Below are 17,096 nucleotides of genomic sequence, written 5' to 3' on the forward strand. Positions count from 1 at the left end.
TAGCAAATAGATGTTTATTCTACCCTCTAACAGAAGTGTGCAGCCAGATTAAGGCTGCACTATTTCTTTGCATTCTGGCCAAGGATTCACACCTCTCTGCACAGCAGAAAGGGTGTAGGCAGAAGAACTTGCCGTTTCTCAAAAAATCAGGGTTAGCCTTTGCATTAATTAAGGCATCAGGCTCCACTATCATCCTCCATCCTTATTACTATCCTTGGATTTAAGCTATATTTAAAATCATGCCATTTCACAATCCTTTATGAATAAATATGAGTGTCAAGACCTGTGTGCATCTCTTATGCACACAAGACAGTAGAGTACATCACGTACTCACAGAATCTTATTAAATTTCTCTGAGACACGTAATCCTGTGAACCTCATCTGTAAACACAGGCAGCAGTTGTACTTAATTTCTCTCCTCTATCCTTCACAATCTCCCTTCAACTATCTCCTTCTTAGTCACTAACTGAGAACTGAGCAGGAACCAAGCACTCACATAAGTATGTGGATAGGGTACCTGAAGATATGTGCCAGGGAAAAGAGAAAATCTTGATCAGAGAGTAAATCTAGTGCATTGAATACTTGCTGGTTATGTGAAGGTATCTGAGTATTAAAAATTAATGCAGAAAACTGAAAGCAGGAGAAGAGGCCTTATTTGGGTTGAATGTTGTCTATTTTTAAGAATTTTAAAAAATAATTATTTTAGCAGTGACATAAAAATGAAATGCTGAAGTATTCAGTTTGATTATTCACCCTTCACAGTCGATCTGTTAGCAGTGTATCACCAATGGGGGACATTTTTGCCCTTGGATGATTCCCAGTGGCAGGAACAGCATGGTCCAGAGTGACCTCTGCAACCCTGCAGATGAACCAGAGATGATAGTCAGGCAGAGGAGCACTCAGAGCTGGAAAAGAAAATTAAGTTTAGCAATTGTCGTGGATCGTGCCTCAATCATCTGCATTGGTGTTTATATTGTGTAGGGAAGACAGGTGCCATAAATGCAGTTCATGGAAAAAAGGCTGCAGCAGTCCAGCTCAGAGACTCCAAGAGAGAGATGCACAGCCTGAGGGATCAGGTCCCAAGTCTTTGGCGGTGAGTGAGAAAACCATCAAAGTCAGAGCATCCTGCCCTGGTTAACAGATACTGTGTAAACAGAGCAAAAAAAATTAGCACGCTAAGCTTGTTTTATTATCGGCTCAGACCTGATACACAAGAGGGATTTAGGCCAAGTTTGGCTAGGCATTCGGGACATGTTTGAACTTAAAGATGTGCATTGTCCTGTCACAACAAGGCACACTATCACTCTTGAATTAAGGTGCATGCTTCAGTATCCCAGAGAATAGGGAAAGTAACCTCAACCTACCTCTTCATGGGAGCCATGCTCGAGTTTGCCACATGAATGAGAGTGTTCATTGCAGTTATTTGCAGAACATGAACTTTGCTCTTTTGAGGGAGGTGATGATAGCTGGAATTATAGCAGCTCAGAAGCAGACCCTGATATTTTGCAGCTCAGGCTGATCATTCTAATTGTTATTGATTAATAATGAATATTGTGCCTTTGTATCCAAGAGAGACAGGAGAAAAAGACTCACTTTTTTTTTTCTGCAGGGTTGTATGATCTGCTGCCTCACAATATGCAACTCCTCCAGCACATGGTTACAGGGTAAGGAAAATCAAAATACATTATTTTTATTAGTTGGCAGTAATGACCTTTTATTTTTGATTATTTGTGCATTAACAGCATGGAATGGAGATGTGCTATATAAGGAAGTTATTCTTTGCTAATTTGAAGCTTTTAAAATACACAGCACACTATCTATTATGTATCATGCATTACAATTACAACAACAGTTTAATTAATCACCAGCACCCTGTTTTGTATCAGTCTACTGCTGAATTCTGGGTAATGGTGTTGTTTACCATTTAGCAAGTAGCAACATTTCACTCTGTTTCACTACATTAAACTGCTCAAATAAAGCAAACGGATATTGGAAAGAGTTGGCCATCTGCCTTTATTTTCTTTTACTTTTGTTAAGGAAAGGGAAAAAAAAATAAACCCCACCACAGTCTCTGAAAGGAGAAAGAGCACAGCCATGAAACTGATAGTGACAAAAAACACCCTTCTTTATCAGGTCAAAATCTCATCTAAATGCAGTTCTGATGAATGGTAAAAAGCCTGCTTTGTGGATTTGGAGTGGGTCTCAAGACCAGCAATGAAGTCTAATGATTATTTAATGGTGCCGCACTTGAAGCAGGATTATGTGAGACTCTCTTCCCTGTTAAGAGTTTGATGAATAGGTTTTGTGACAGCCATTTAGGAATAAACAAGAATTCATCAGTCTGCATAAGAAGAAGCCAGTTTATAGATTAAGTTTCTTGAGGTAATTCATGAGGTCAGTCCCATTTAGATGTAGACTATTAGGGCTCAGCTTTTGAGAGCGGCCATACAAGGGAGTTACTCCAAATGGACCTCTCTAATACAAAGCCCCCTTTCAGAGGGAAGCCTGAAATTTTTATGACCCTGCTGCTAGGAAGCACATCAACTTGTCACTGTGAAGATCTGCTGGGGCAAGACCTCATCACTCTATTAAAGAGCTCTGTGACCCTATTGATTTGAAGTATTTAAAGCAGGGGTGAAGTTCAAAGCAATTTCTTTTCTATACTATTACTCAGCCTCTCTGTGTCTTGGCTCTAAAACATCTGCTGTCAGTTCCTCTCTGGTGTCTGACTCTGGAATCTGTCACTGGAGAACAGAGTAGTTTTATTTAGAATAAATTGGATTCCTTTTCACTTTTCAGCATTTCGTATTGTGATCAATGGTTTACACTCCTTCATGTGCCAGGAGACTTAACTGCCACTGTACCCTTTCATGTCTCCTCATGACTCAGCCAGGGCCTGCTCCTGAGGCTCTATAATCAATTCTTTCCATTCGAACAGGTTAGCTGCCACCGGTATTTCTAAGTGGCTAATCATTAAAAGTAATAAACTTCTACATTTGGGAAAAAAAAAAAAAAAAAAGGGAGGGGGGGGGTGCAAAAAGTCCCAGAATCCCATTTTGGAAACAAAACCTTCACAGGATCTTTTATACTTATTTGCTTGGAGGGAAAAAGGAAAAAAGACACTGAATAAACTCCATTATTTTTAAATGTCAGCAAGTAAACATCATAGCTGGTTCTTGGAGGGGCTTCTTCAGAACAGTGCAGGCTCCTTTACTTCTCTGCACAAGCTGGAGGCACCAGGGTGCTTTCTCAATGCTTAATAATACATCAGGCTGGGTGTATTTATTAAAGTTGTGGTTTTTGACACCAGGCTTGTTATTAAAGGCTGTAGAGAGGACAAGATAAATATTCAATTTTATGATGTCAGACAAAAAAACTGAGATAAAGGAATGAACAATGGAATGGAAATGGTAATGAAATGGTTACAAAATTATTTAAGATAATGATGCATAGCAACAGAAAGAAATTAGGTAGGGAAGATAATTATGTACAGGATTACACAGAGCAAACCTGTCTGTTATCTTCATCAAGGGAACTAAGTTCTGATGGGGTGAAAAATGTACTTTCTCTCAGGGGCTGCTCTGTCAAATAGCTATCGTGTTCATATCCTACCTGTAATATTTAGGCACATTTTATCACATATTCTAACAAATTGCCTAACATAACTAAGATAAAAGGGACGTATTCTACCAGACAAAAAAGTTTTAATTGTTTTCAGCTGATTAGTGCTGATTTACATTGCCTATGACTCTGCCCCATAATATATGTTTCATCATTTTATTAGTGCTGTCATTTTACACAAAACTTTTAAAATGGAATGTGTTTCTGGGGGGAATGAATTATGTTTATTGCAAGATGGCAACTGCAAGGTTTATTCAGCAGTATCTTTAAGAATCTAGAAGACTGCAGACAGATGTACCTATTGCTTGTCAATCAAAATACATGTCCTTTGCAGCATTGTATTTTCTTTAGTCAGCAAGGAAATCATGTTAGTGCTGTCTAAGGTCAACAGTAAATGCACTAGTAGGATCCCTGACTGAGAATTTTCAATAAAGGCAGCACCAAAGATGAGGAAGGAAGATAATAGTTTGTATTCTGCTCCTCTAAGGGAAGGGGTGATAAACAAAATTCTAAACCATTCCTTCTATTTTTCCTTTTTTTTTTTTTTAGAAAAAGGGAACTGGTGGGAGTCACTGCAACAGAACACTATAACAAGCTGATATCATCTTGAGTTCGTGATGCTGAATACGTTGGCATTTATGGCACATTCTCCCAGGGCACATTTCAAAATGAAACTGAAACTTGATGGACCAACTGTACTCCATAAAAAAAATATAAAAAGCCTTTTTTTTTTTCCAGCCTAAAGAAATGGAGAGCTTCAAAACAGTTTCCTGCCATACAAATCTACATGTTGGAGGTGAGTCCAAACACAACAAATCAAAGTGTTTTTTTCTCATCTTTTATTTTAGATTATGAATGATACAGGAATTTATAGAGCATGCAAATTTATAACCGTGTTAATAGGCCCCCCTGTTTATATCTGGCAACATATGTTATATCCAGAATCACTAGGAAGCAGCAGAATTTTTAGGGATGGAGGGGGAGGCAATTAAAGAATTAGGCCTAATTACCGTGAAAAATCTCCGGAAGAAACATACAGAAACCTTGTGCAGCAGAAACACAAAGAGAAGGCAGAGAAATATTCTTTAGCATGACCATGGTTATAAACTGCAACTCTAATCCAAGCATTTGTAATGAAAAAGCAAACACTATCTGAACTCAATAGCTCTTCTCATATAATTAAATGAAAAGAGACAGAGAAAGAATATGTGTCTGTGTAGAAATTTTCTCCTCACTTCAGATCTTCATAGGTATTTTGTTTTTAACAGCTGAGCATGTACTGAACCAAATACTCACTAGACAGCAACCCAGCTGCTTGTTTAAAATCAGCTTTAGCTCCAGGATGATGGCAGAACCATTTGGCAGTCACTGGTAAAGGGACAGGAGAAGTAGAAATGGCTGCAGGAGAGGTATTTCAACAAGGAATTTACCGAAGGCACTGCCAAGGATTACAGGCTGCATGACAGCAGTTTGATAGAAAATGTAGAAAATGTCTCATTTAAAGTGTTTCTTGTAGACCTGCAAAACCAGACTGGTAAAGTGTTTACCTTTTGATAAACAAAGTCAATTAATTGAAATTTGTGATTCTCACAAGAGAAAAAAAGCGTTTGGGGGAAAAAGTAAATACATGTCCCACCCCTTTATGTCTCTGCTCTTCAGTGAGCCAGGTTCCAGCTGAAGCTGCATCCACCATGTCCTCTCCTGAAAAGAAAGTGAGGTATTAGTTACTGTGAGAAGTGCAGTAAGAGCGTGAGGATGAGATTGCCAAAGGGCTGGATGTACAAAGCATCACAGTGAAATTTCATAGTCAAAACCTTAGGAAATTCAATTTCTTGGAAAAAAAACCCCAACAACTTTTCATGGGGAAACATTATAACCAACTCTACAATTTTCTGTTCCTGTAACAAGATGGAGATGTGTTGCAGGAAGCAGAGTAGCAACAGGCTGTAGGACTGAGCACAGATATTAGGCTTTAAGCATCAGCTGCTGTGAGCAGAAAGCAGGAAGATGCCTGCTGTAATGGAAAAAATGTATGGGGGCAACAGGCCTAAGCTTTGCTAAAGGTATTCAGTAATTCAGTAACTCTTCAGATACAGAAATCACTGTCTGAATTTAACTTTTGTAAAGCTATATATGACAGTGAGGGTCTACCAGGGAAGAAAATTTTCAGGTGTGGTTAGGTCTGTGTGTCTCCACAGGAAGACCCTGAACCCACCATGATAGGCAGGTAAATAACAGGTATATCAGCCTCAATTCAGCCTGCACATGTTAGAATGAATTCATGGCCCAGCTTCTTAAATTGTTTTATATACTAAATATTGATCTCCTTTATCTCTGTGTTGCCATATCCATCTTCGTCTTTAATCATTCTTCCTCTACAGGTGGGTTATCATTTTTCCAATGCGTGTGTATTATGAGCTTTGCCACCAACAGAGATAATATCTCCCCATTCTAGGTTGTTCAGTGTGAGTCCTTCCCATGCTGAAGTATTATTAATCATGTTGTCATCACTTAAATAAATAATAATCAGCAACAATTATTTCTATTTTCACAAAGCCACTAAAATAATAAAAAGCAAATCTGATATTAATTATTAATAAATATGCAAGGGACAAATGTTAGGATTTAATTTCTATTTTTCATCTGTATTACAGTGTCATCTAGAGGTTCTGGATAAGAAGAGGGTGTCTCTGTTTTAGGTACTGCAGAAGTTCCAGTTTAAATGACCTAGCATGTCAAAGAAGAAGGTATGAAGGGGAGTGGAGGAGCTAGAACTAGAAATCAGACCCTCCACCCCTGTTCAGCTCCCATAGTCATGCAGAAATGTAGCCTGGCAAGAGAAGGACTCATACAGACCTACCCTACCCTGTTGTTCTCCCTATTCTTCCAAGAAGGAGCCCAGCAGGAGGATACAGGACACAAACCTCTGTCCTCAGCCCAGCTGGGCCACAAAGCAGCCACACTGCTGACAGCCCTGGGGCATCTCTCCCTCCTACCACGTCTTGAAGATGTGTCTTTTCCCTCTCTTTCTCCTTTGCATCCCAAGACACAAGCTATACAGTGAAGACAAACCTCCCCTTAGCCCAGACCGAGTAATTTTCTATCTGGTTTCTGGCAGACATTAAGGTTTTGCAGCTGCTGCGTGTGTCTGTCTGTACCTGCCTCTGCTTGAGCTTTTCTCCCTTTCTTTGCTAGCAATTTCCAAACCTATTTGCCACATTCAGCTGCATTTGGCAGAGAGGCTGAGGTTTAAAAAATTATATTTCCATAAGACTTTTGAAGAAGAAACCTCACCCTAACTTGACTCAGGAGATAGGAGGCAGCTGAGATGTGCCTTCAGCTCAGGGTTTGCAAGACACACGTTTGTTTGCCCCTTACATGTTGGGCTAGGCAAATGAGGGGCAAAGGGGCAAACAAATGGGATGGATGAGAAGAATTCAGGACACTAGAGTGGTTTAGGTAGAGTGGCAGAGGATTTAGGAGGTGCAAATGTCTAAGCAACCACCTCCTTTGGTCCTGCTACTCAGAGAGTGATTTGTTTTATGAAGGACCAATATGATTTGTATGTGTTATGTCCAAATGTAACTGGGTATCTTACAAGTGACTGTTGTAAAAAGATGCAAACGCAAATAAAGAGGAAATGCAGCCTCTGAACTTCTGAAAGAGCTCCTGCACTTGTCCACCTGCTGTAGAAGCAGAAGATGATGCAGAACCAATGTCTTCAGACTGATCCTTTAGCAGCAGGGAGCAGTGACTTTAGCCTTTGATGATGTCCAACCTGAGTGTGATGTAGAGGGAAGAGCCCAGGTTCTGCTCTCTTAATCTGAGATGGAAAAGGTCTGCAGCACAGCCAGCTCCCCTGACATAAGGTGAGAGTTCTCCAAGGTGCTCCTGTGTAATTTAAGCCTGTAGGGCTCATCTAGCAAGCTGTGCTGTGATCACTGATGGATCCAGGAACATTTATTTATCTTTGGTGCTGGGGACACTTGAATGATACAGAAAATGCACAGAAAATGATACAGAAAATGCTCCTTAGAAACTTTGCCTCCTTCTTCCTGAGGCATGGAAATGTCATTATTTGAGATTTTCCCCATCTGTGGTTTCTGTGGTTTGAAAGTACTGGTGCATCTGTAGAAGGAGAACAAGCTGCTGCAGCACTTGGTCTCCTGGCAGAAATGAGCCAACATGCCATAAGCATGTACTGAGTTGGACTCTGTGCTCTGTGATCCACAACAGGTTAATTGGCCTAAAAGGTCTGGGTTGTCTGGCCTGGATTTTTGCGACAGAAGTCCCAGGCCAGACTGTACTGCCAGTATTTGCAGGTGGTTTACACTTCAGAACTGCCTTTTCCAAATATAAGAGGAAGATGGCACAATCCTTTCCCACTTTTGGACAGATGCAGGAATGTTTGCACCATACTCATTAGAGGCTGGAAATTCACTGGCATTGCAGTGCAGATTAAAATGTTATCACATTTACTGCACAGCGTTTCCAGATGCAGTTAGAGGGCATTTCTGTGGGCAACAGACGGTGAAGTCAGACCCAGTCTGAGGAGGAGAGTAGCAGAGACAAATCCTTGAGATAATTTGGAATAGCATTTGCAGACAAGACAAATTAATGCCCCACAGCTGGACAAGCTGTTATAAGTCCTAACAACATACCTTACATTTTTTTTCTCATCACAGTATTCTTATAAGACAGGAAAATTGAAGGCAAAATAAAGATTTCTCTACTCTGTCAGTAATAGTAATAAAATATAATGTGATATATTCTGTTCTCATAAGTACAATTCCATACTGTGGATTATATAACAAAATCTTCACAAATACAACCCTAATATAAACCTTAAAACTTTGCACTCGTTTGCATGATAGCATGTAGTACCTCACCTTTCTTGAAGTGTTATGCTTAGTACTGTTTGTTTGCACTCAGCATTATCACTACATATGGCTCCACTTCACATACGCGATAATAAATACTGAATAAATCACAGATAATATTCACAGACTTGTGTGGACAAACTTGTTATTTTAGGAAAATCAGAAAGTGACTAAATAGCCTTTCATGTGATGGAATTTTGCTTGTCAAGCAAGAAGAGAGAAGCTGCCTTCTGAGCAATTGTTGCCATAGTCAGGCACGTTTTTAGCCTGAGAAAGCTGTGCTTAGCACTCAGTTACACAGCTTGAAATCTTCATTTTGTGGGAGGATAAGTATGAGAGTTTTCAGTGATAACATGAATGTTAAAATTTGTTGATTTAAGCCCCAAAACTACTTATTTTTATTGTTATTTGCAAATTCTTTTCTCTACTTCTTCAGCTCTTCTACCTTTGTAGCTCCATCCCAATTCACTTGACTCCTGTGCTTAAAGCAACCCCAACACTTCACTGCAGCTATGCACTGTACTTCACACCCTCCCTCTACATTGTACTGCATCAGTTTTTAATGGGGGAAATCTCACAAGTAATACCTCCCCTCTACTTTCTTCCTCTTCTTTTCCTTTGATAGTATATGGAGGCTCTTATTTTACCTACAGTTCTCCTTCAAACCTTCTACTTAAAGCAGTAACAGCATCTCCTCACCTGCTCTCCATTACATATACTATCCATCATATCCTTTCTTGTGAGAACTTAAACTTTCCATCTGGTGCCTCTATGGTCTCTTCCATCTTGCATGTTTATGGGATAATATTATTTTTCTTTCTTTTATTAAAACCACCCACATTTTCCTCCTTCACCACTACTCCATTTATCCATCTCTAAATTTATTTGATGCACAATGTGCTACTGCTCTTCAGAGATCCTCTCCTCCATTGTCAAAGTCATTTCTCTTCACTGGCTTATGCCATCTGGTCTTGGTGAATTGTTCCCAGAGAAAATCTTCAACAACATTTTCCAAACAATCTCACCCTCTTTGGGCCACCTTTGTGAATGAAACCTTTTCCAGAATAATATGTCCACACTCAGAAATTTCCTGAAACCATGTGTTGTTCTTTAGTGCAGTGGTGCCTGAGCTAGTAAGGCCTGCTAGCAGAGATAGCGAAGATTTATACATGGTGGCCTTAAAGATAATGAAATATTTTCTTTCTTAACTTCCTCAGCTCTGTTCATACAACATACTCTTTAGAGGCTCTGTGTTATCTTCTTTCTAGGTTTCAAAGCAGCAGAGGCAAGTGATGAGTCACACTCAGGCCACCTTTCCTTCTCTTTTTCCTCTAAACTCACTTCTCTTTCTTTGCCTTTCTATTCAGAGCTCCAGCCATCCATGCAAATTATAGGTCTGACTGTTTCTGTGATGCATCCTTGTGAGGAGTCATGATCAAAGAAGGTAAAACATAGGTTATCATTTCCCCTGTCCCAAGTCCTTCTCACAGCCTTCTGTCTATCCCATGCATAATCCAGTGTTTGGCTCAGCTTTCTTCCACTCATCAACATCTGGGCTATATTTAAAGGCTACAGAGTCTCCCTGTAGAACATCCTTCAGACAGAGCTCTAGCAATCCCAACAAATTTCTAAAGCTGTTGCTCAAATCATGATAAAGCTTTTGGTATTTTCACTGGACTTGAGAAATATAATACTATATTAATACTATATGAAGTCAAAATGCTTCTGCAAGATTATATTTTCACACCACTGCTCCAAAAACATCATCTCTGCATCTCCCCTTCTGATCTCAAGTAATGCCAGTCTGCACTGTACACTTACTAGGGTTTCAAATAGGATCCTCCAAAACTTTTATGATGTCAGAGATGGTGTGTTTGTGATGCAGAGAAAGGTGAGAGCTACCTCTCTGGTACATACTAGTTATGCACATTGTTCTCCTTCAAAATCTTGTCTGCAATGCTTCTACCAAAAAAATCCTTTCGATAAGAAGGTCCTGGGTCTAAATTCACAAGTTAAAGACCTTCATTACTGTTTTAAGGACTGAAATGGAAAATGTGAATCCTTAAAAAATTCTTATTAATCCTAGAAGATCCAGAATTGCCCAGAACTTTGAGTTTGCTCCATAAATCTATTCCATAGGTGTCTGGGAAAAGTCTCCCCCACTGGGTATATACAAACTATGTATTATCACAGCAGGGCTGAGTAGAGTGTGCTGTGCTTTATACCAGAGTCCATTGGGATGCTCAGACCTGCAAAGTCTGAACTGCTGTGACCATCAAAAAGATAAACCAAAAGAAGAGCTAGGGGTAGTTTATTTTCTTTGAACCAAAAAGCACAGTCAATGAACTTAGGATACGGAAGACCTGGGGTCAAAGTTTCACTTTGCCTGAGATAATCTAGGTAAACTAACTTTTCTTCTTTAAGAATTTAATCTTTGTTCAACTAGGACCAAATGAATATTTGGTAAGGTCATGCAGGTGAAACAGTTTTAACAGAAAAATCTAAGGATGTACTTCTCTGGGTTACCATATGGCTCAACAATTTGGGAAGTGTCTGATGTTCTAAGTCTGGAAAAGGCATACAAATATAGATGCCAAACAATTCAGGCGAGGCTGGAAGTAGATGGTGACTTCCAAACTAAGTTTTTCACCACATCAGCAAATATGAATTTCATCTGCAAAGCCATATATTTCATTTTTATAGTGGTTTTAATAAAGAATTAATTTAAATTTGAGTTCAGAACAGAAAGGTCAATGGGAGTATATGCACAGGCATAGAAAGGAAAAATATTTAATCCCACATTATTCTCGTAAGGCTAATAATAGCACAAAGGGCTGAGGTAAAAACCTCCCTAACAAATCAGGCAGTGAACCTAAATGTACTGTGACTGGTGTTGGCCTTTTTGCTGATCTCTCTGAGAGTAACATTCCCAAAGCACCTTCTGCTCTCGTAGGTGGTGTTTGCAGCCAAAAGGACTTTCTGGTGGACCCACAGCTGGTCATATAATTTCACTATAGTAGATTCAATTAATTGTGTCCTATTTCTGTTTCTATACTGTCTATAATGATCTATGAGGCTCTTGAATGTTCTTGCTATGTGTAGGGGTTTGTGAGATAGTAATTTTAAATTAATGCTCGGCTTGGAGCTGATTTTCCTGTACTCAAGAGCAAGATTTTCATTCTTTTGTATCTGGTCTATTCTAGTTGAGGAGAAAGAAGTGGGAAGGGTTTCTGTTGACTGACTGGATGAGTTTAACCTTTGAGTAGGTTTTTCTTGGCCTACTTTACTCAAACTCTTGCCATGGATGAACTAGAAGTTCATGTGCAAGATATAGTCTTTACTCAAACTGTCTGTCTTTTTTAGGCAAGAGTTTCTTCTACTAAAATCATAGTCAAGAGTATCTGCAGAAAAATAAATACAGAAGAATTGCTGTGAAGTTGTTTTATAAAAAGTTTCAAAAAAATTCTGCATTTATTACTCTACACTCTTAAAAAATGGTTTGATTAGGTTTCTGTTATTGTAACCAGTGTTATATTGCTACAGCAGAAGCAGAAAAAGTGGTGGCAGAGATGGACACAGAAGGAGGAGCATTGGTGACAGCAACAGACAAGCTTTAATGTTTTACATAGACCTTAATTTTTAAGTGTCTTTTTACATAGTGAAAAAGTGCACCTTATAGAGACAGTATTTTTACATAAACATTTGCAATGTTTATCCAACATCTACTTCTGTAAGGGGCCTAATAATATCAGAGGTTTAAATATTGAACTTTCATATTTGTGTACCTTACCTATTGCTAACACTATATTTAATCAGTAATAAGATGCATTTTTACAGTTATTTCACTGGGATTATTTTAACTTCTCTCTCTGAATGCTGGTTCTCTTCTGAGCATCTTTCTTTCTACTGTTACACTTCAATCCATATTGTGCATGTCCTTTTGAAGCAAGTTGCCTCCATGTACTGCATTTTCTTTGCATTGCAGCACTGTCTTGAATGATGTGAATTGGCTTATTTATACATTAAACCAAGCTGTAAGATGAGCTCTAGAAGAGCATTTAATGCCACTAATAGGCTTTCAGTCCACATAACCAGACTAATCTAGGATAAAACACCTGAAAGATGTATACAATGGACACAGGCTGAGTGTGATCAATTTCCTTCCACAAGACCTCTCCCTCTGAGCCGCGCTTGTTAGTGAGCAAGAAGAGCCCAAGAGTCACATGCCTCAGGGGGGCAGAAACACATGAGCAAAGAGATGAAATGAGATGAAACACATAGGTGATGTTGCACTCAGACTTATTTTCCCCGAAAACACTGTATACTGTTTAAATTAATAAATGTCTAATAGCCTTGAATACTGAGGGTCCATGATGTGCTTAGGACCACTAGTGCAGAATAGCTGTGGAAGAACACAGATGTGCCCAAACTATTCCCTGTGAGGATGTGCAGGTTAGTTCCTCTTAGGCATGCTGTGGAAAATAAGCTCAGCCATTTGAAGGGTTTTGCCAATCCTTACAAAATATTTTACAGGTATGTGTTAATATTTCTCACTAGTTGTTTTGTATGCTCAGCTCTCTGTCCTGGGAAGTCTGAGTTTATTAGACATCCATTATAATTGACACATTGTTGAAGTAGGGGTGAATAGATGCATTAGACAGATGATCTTAATTGGCTTTCATCCAAAAGAATTAAAATAAAAAGACAGCTGAATTTCATTCACATTTTCAATTAGTAAAACTTCCTTTCATTATTATAATGCCTGCTGAAACAGCAGACACATCAGGGTGACAAATCCCGTTATCATGCTTTCTGCAATTGTCTTCCAAAAAGGCATCTATTGAAAGCATTGTCTGAGCGTGTGTATAATGCTGACAATCAAGCTCCACTCAGAAAGCTGGGGGAGGGTGTCTAGCTGTGATCTATATAGAAATGCATTTCTTTCCCGTGCTGCTGGTTCTTCAGTGCTGTGTGCTTGTGCTGGGGCAATGTGCTCTGACAGGCAATGCGTACTGACAAGATCAATCACTGAGCATTAGTGGAATTCTCATGCTTTCCACCTATTTTTCTTCCCTTTCTTTATTGAGCATGATCCTCTGCAGGTGTTATTTGTTTGTCAGACTATTACATAGCAAATGTGGAAATAATTTTTTTTTTAGGGAGTAGATAACAGCTGAACTCATATTGCAGACAATGGTTTCACACTGAAGTAATAATCTATGAGAATGTGAAAATAATTCTTTAGGCATTAGAGGAAGAAATAAATGGCTTCTTGGAGCAGGGAAGCAAACAAAGGGACATTAGGAGGCTGATTTTTTTAAATCTTTTTTGAGTGGCTAACCAACCTAATGCACTTGTAATAGCATTCCAGATTCTTAGCTTAGCCAACTCACCTAACTTAACCAGACAAGATTATATTTTTTATTTCTTCCATATGTGACACTGAAGAGAAACATGTGGATAATCAAAAAAAATCCGTTCATCTGGGGCTGGTCTTAACCAGTTTTCTTTTGCTGAGTTATACACCAAGACCCATATGTATTGCCTTAGGGTTGTTTTGCTTTTATTTATTTAATTATTTACTTATTGAATAGTTCCAACTTACATAATTTCCTACATCATCTAACTTTGAATGTCCACGTTCTCCTATAACATCCCACCTGAAACTACACATATGAATCACAACTGTCATATTAGGGGTTGATGTTCAGTTTTCCACATACAGAAGCTGGAATCCTTTAATTTTGAGCATCTTAACAAGATATAGTTGGTCAATGCCAGAAATCCAGTTAACAGACTGAAAACTTGGCACTCTGATGCCACAAAATTTCTGCAAATCACAACCCCTTCACAGATGAGGGGAATTTTCACATTAATGTAATTGATACTTTTTATTTATTAAGATTTTTTGTTCTTTGTCTCATATGCCTGTCATAGTCCAGCACAACTGGGCCCTGCCAGGCTGGAAGAGTTCCTCACTCCTGGCCCTACCAGTTTAGTTCTCTACTTTTTCATTTGGCTGGCCATCTCGGAAGGATTAATTAAGCATTAATTTAATGTCTGTCAGCATTTGTATTAAGAAAAACCAAGACAATTTTGCTCATGGTCAGGTTTCTGGTAAAGAAGAAAATGTTTTTATTTTTTAATGATGTACTAGAGCTCCTGAAGTTGCTTTAAAGCATTCTTTATAAAGTGTGAAATGTGGAAAAAACCAAAAGAATAAAACAAAACCTAAAACTAAAGCCACTAAAGAATAATGATGAAAAGAGAAGAACGCAAATCATTTCTCATCCCTCCTACTAGAGACGCATTTTATAGCTAATGCATTTAATGAGTCAACATTGACTTATATTGCCTGAAAGCTCACTGAATTATTGAGTATCTGTGGTATGGATTATATGGAAAAAATAGTTTGAAATGGCTTTTTCCTCTGTGAAAATTTAATTTTATTTATATTCAGCTACAGTTATTTTCCGAGGTTGTTATTAGATGAGTTCATCTTTCCTGTATATTTTAAAGAGCTAATGCAATTTAGTAAAAAATAGACTTTTTGCAGAAGCTTTAGAAGCTCTGCGGTTTGAAAAACACCTGAGGAAAGCTTAACTGAAAGAAGGACAAAAGAATAAATCAACAACAACAACATTTCTCTGAGACATATGTCTACTAATTTAGCCCGAATAAAGCGTCTGTCATATACTGAGCTTTTTTTCAGATGGATAAATATTGACTTGGTTTGATTTTTTTTGTGTCCTCTAAATAAATAATAACAATCTGAATATTTAATTTTTTCCCTTGGGTAATAGGAGGGCATGCTGCTGCTGAAGGGAAATGAAGAGAGAACTGCTCCAGGCACAGGTATAGTGCAATCCTTCACTGTGGACCTGTTTATTACATTTTCAACTTCCAGTCTTGGGTGGTAGATTGATTTGGCAGAGATTAGATGGGAGGTAGGAAGGAAAGCTGTCTTGTTAACCATTTCCCATATGATGATTTAACATTGACTTGGCACTATTCTTAAGTGCCCTGCAAGCAGACAGTTTTCCAAAAGAAATGGTATCTGCAGCTCATATGCAGAGTTTTTCGATAGCTCTGCTTTGCAGACATTCCTCTGAAAACCTGGCCATGGATGACACACCAGCGGGAACCATATTAGCAATATCATGCTTGTCAAACACAGCTTTGAGAAATATTGTTTATAGGGCTGTCTGATAAACAAACCCATTTTGTGAAAAACTTTCAAGTTTCAGAATGTGATTTTGGTCACATCAGAATGAAAATGTGAGCTGTCAAACTTTTTGGGTTTTTGAGGAGGGAAATAAATATCCTGGAGACTGGCCAGGATTGCCAGGATGCATGGAAATGCCAGAACTCAGTCTGTATTTCTTCTGAGTCTGCAAAACACTCTTGATTCAGCAAAAAAGAAACATTTTCTCATGAAAAATACATGTAATCAATGTTTTTTCTACCATCCTCTGTGATTAGCCATCTAACTGTTTATCCATCCAGTAACCTCTGTACCATGAGCTATGGTTCTCCACGGTTCTTGCCTGGCTAGTTAAATCTTTAATCTTTGTTACTGCTAATCCATCTGGTGCTTCTTAAGCAAACAAGAGCTAATAAACAATATGATTTGCCACCACAGAGAAATACATCACCTTTCTTTAACTGTGCTGTCTTTCAGGGCTGTGTCCCATGCTCCTGGTGGGCAAAGCAGAAGATTCTGGCTCTTGAGTGCAACCCTCAAAAATTATAACACATATGTTAATATGACTCTCTACAGAAAGACTTGGTTTCACTGGACCACAGCTTAAACTAATGAACTTCGGAGCACAAAATCTTTACGCATCTGCTTACTTGGTCTCCATCTTTCAAATCACATTCTTGTCCACTGCTATCAGATTCTGAAAAGAAATACTAATTTATTTAGTTTTCATATTCTTAAGTCAGAAGCTGCTCTCATCCATCAAACTAGTCCAGGCCTTATGTTGTAAATTCTTCTCTAAAATATCATTCCATTTGGGCAGTGATTACATATTGTAGAGATAATTCCCATTCTGAGAGCATGACACAGTGAAGCCTTAATTCCTCTGGTCATTACCACAGCGCAAATAACCAGCCAGCAGCAGTGAAGACCCAAAGTTGCTGCTGGCGTAATGGCAAATTCATGTGCATAAGAAGTGGTGACAGGAAGGGTGCAGTCACAGCATAAGGGAAATATTAAAAACCCCAAACTTTCATTAGCAGGAATTAATTTGCACGGTCTTGCCAAGATTACTGCACATGTTTAGGAGTTGTGTAAATAAATATCACTGTCCTTCTGCTGTAGCTGTGAAGCTTGGTATAATTTAGGCTGAGCCTGTGGCTATGGGAAGCACTGGGAAGAGATCCCATGTGCTCTGCTCCCCAGCCTGTGCTCTGAGCACCACAGCATGCTGCCTCCCAATAAAGCATGAGATGAGGCTGTCAGACAGCCTGGCATGGCAATGTATGAAGGGGGATATCCTAGCTCAGGGCACAGTGACCAGCCAGCACATATAACAGGACAAAACTACAGAAATGGAGGAAAATGCATACCAGGTAGGTGGCTGTGTCTTA

At 38.9% G+C, this 17,096-nt stretch overlaps 1 long non-coding RNA gene across 1 annotated transcript; it reads left to right on the plus strand.

Moving 5' to 3' along the window:
• Positions 1-1,607: 1,607 nt before the first annotated feature.
• Positions 1,608-15,357, plus strand: LOC128812436 (uncharacterized). The gene is made up of 3 exons (XR_008438714.1): positions 1,608-1,664; positions 4,360-4,417; positions 15,305-15,357. It is a non-coding gene; the product is annotated as an uncharacterized LOC128812436 (long non-coding RNA).
• The last annotated feature ends 1,739 nt before the right edge of the window (positions 15,358-17,096 follow it).

The sequence above is a fragment of the Vidua macroura genome, chromosome 1 (assembly GCF_024509145.1).
Source record: "Vidua macroura isolate BioBank_ID:100142 chromosome 1, ASM2450914v1, whole genome shotgun sequence".
Taxonomy (NCBI): domain Eukaryota; kingdom Metazoa; phylum Chordata; class Aves; order Passeriformes; family Viduidae; genus Vidua; species Vidua macroura.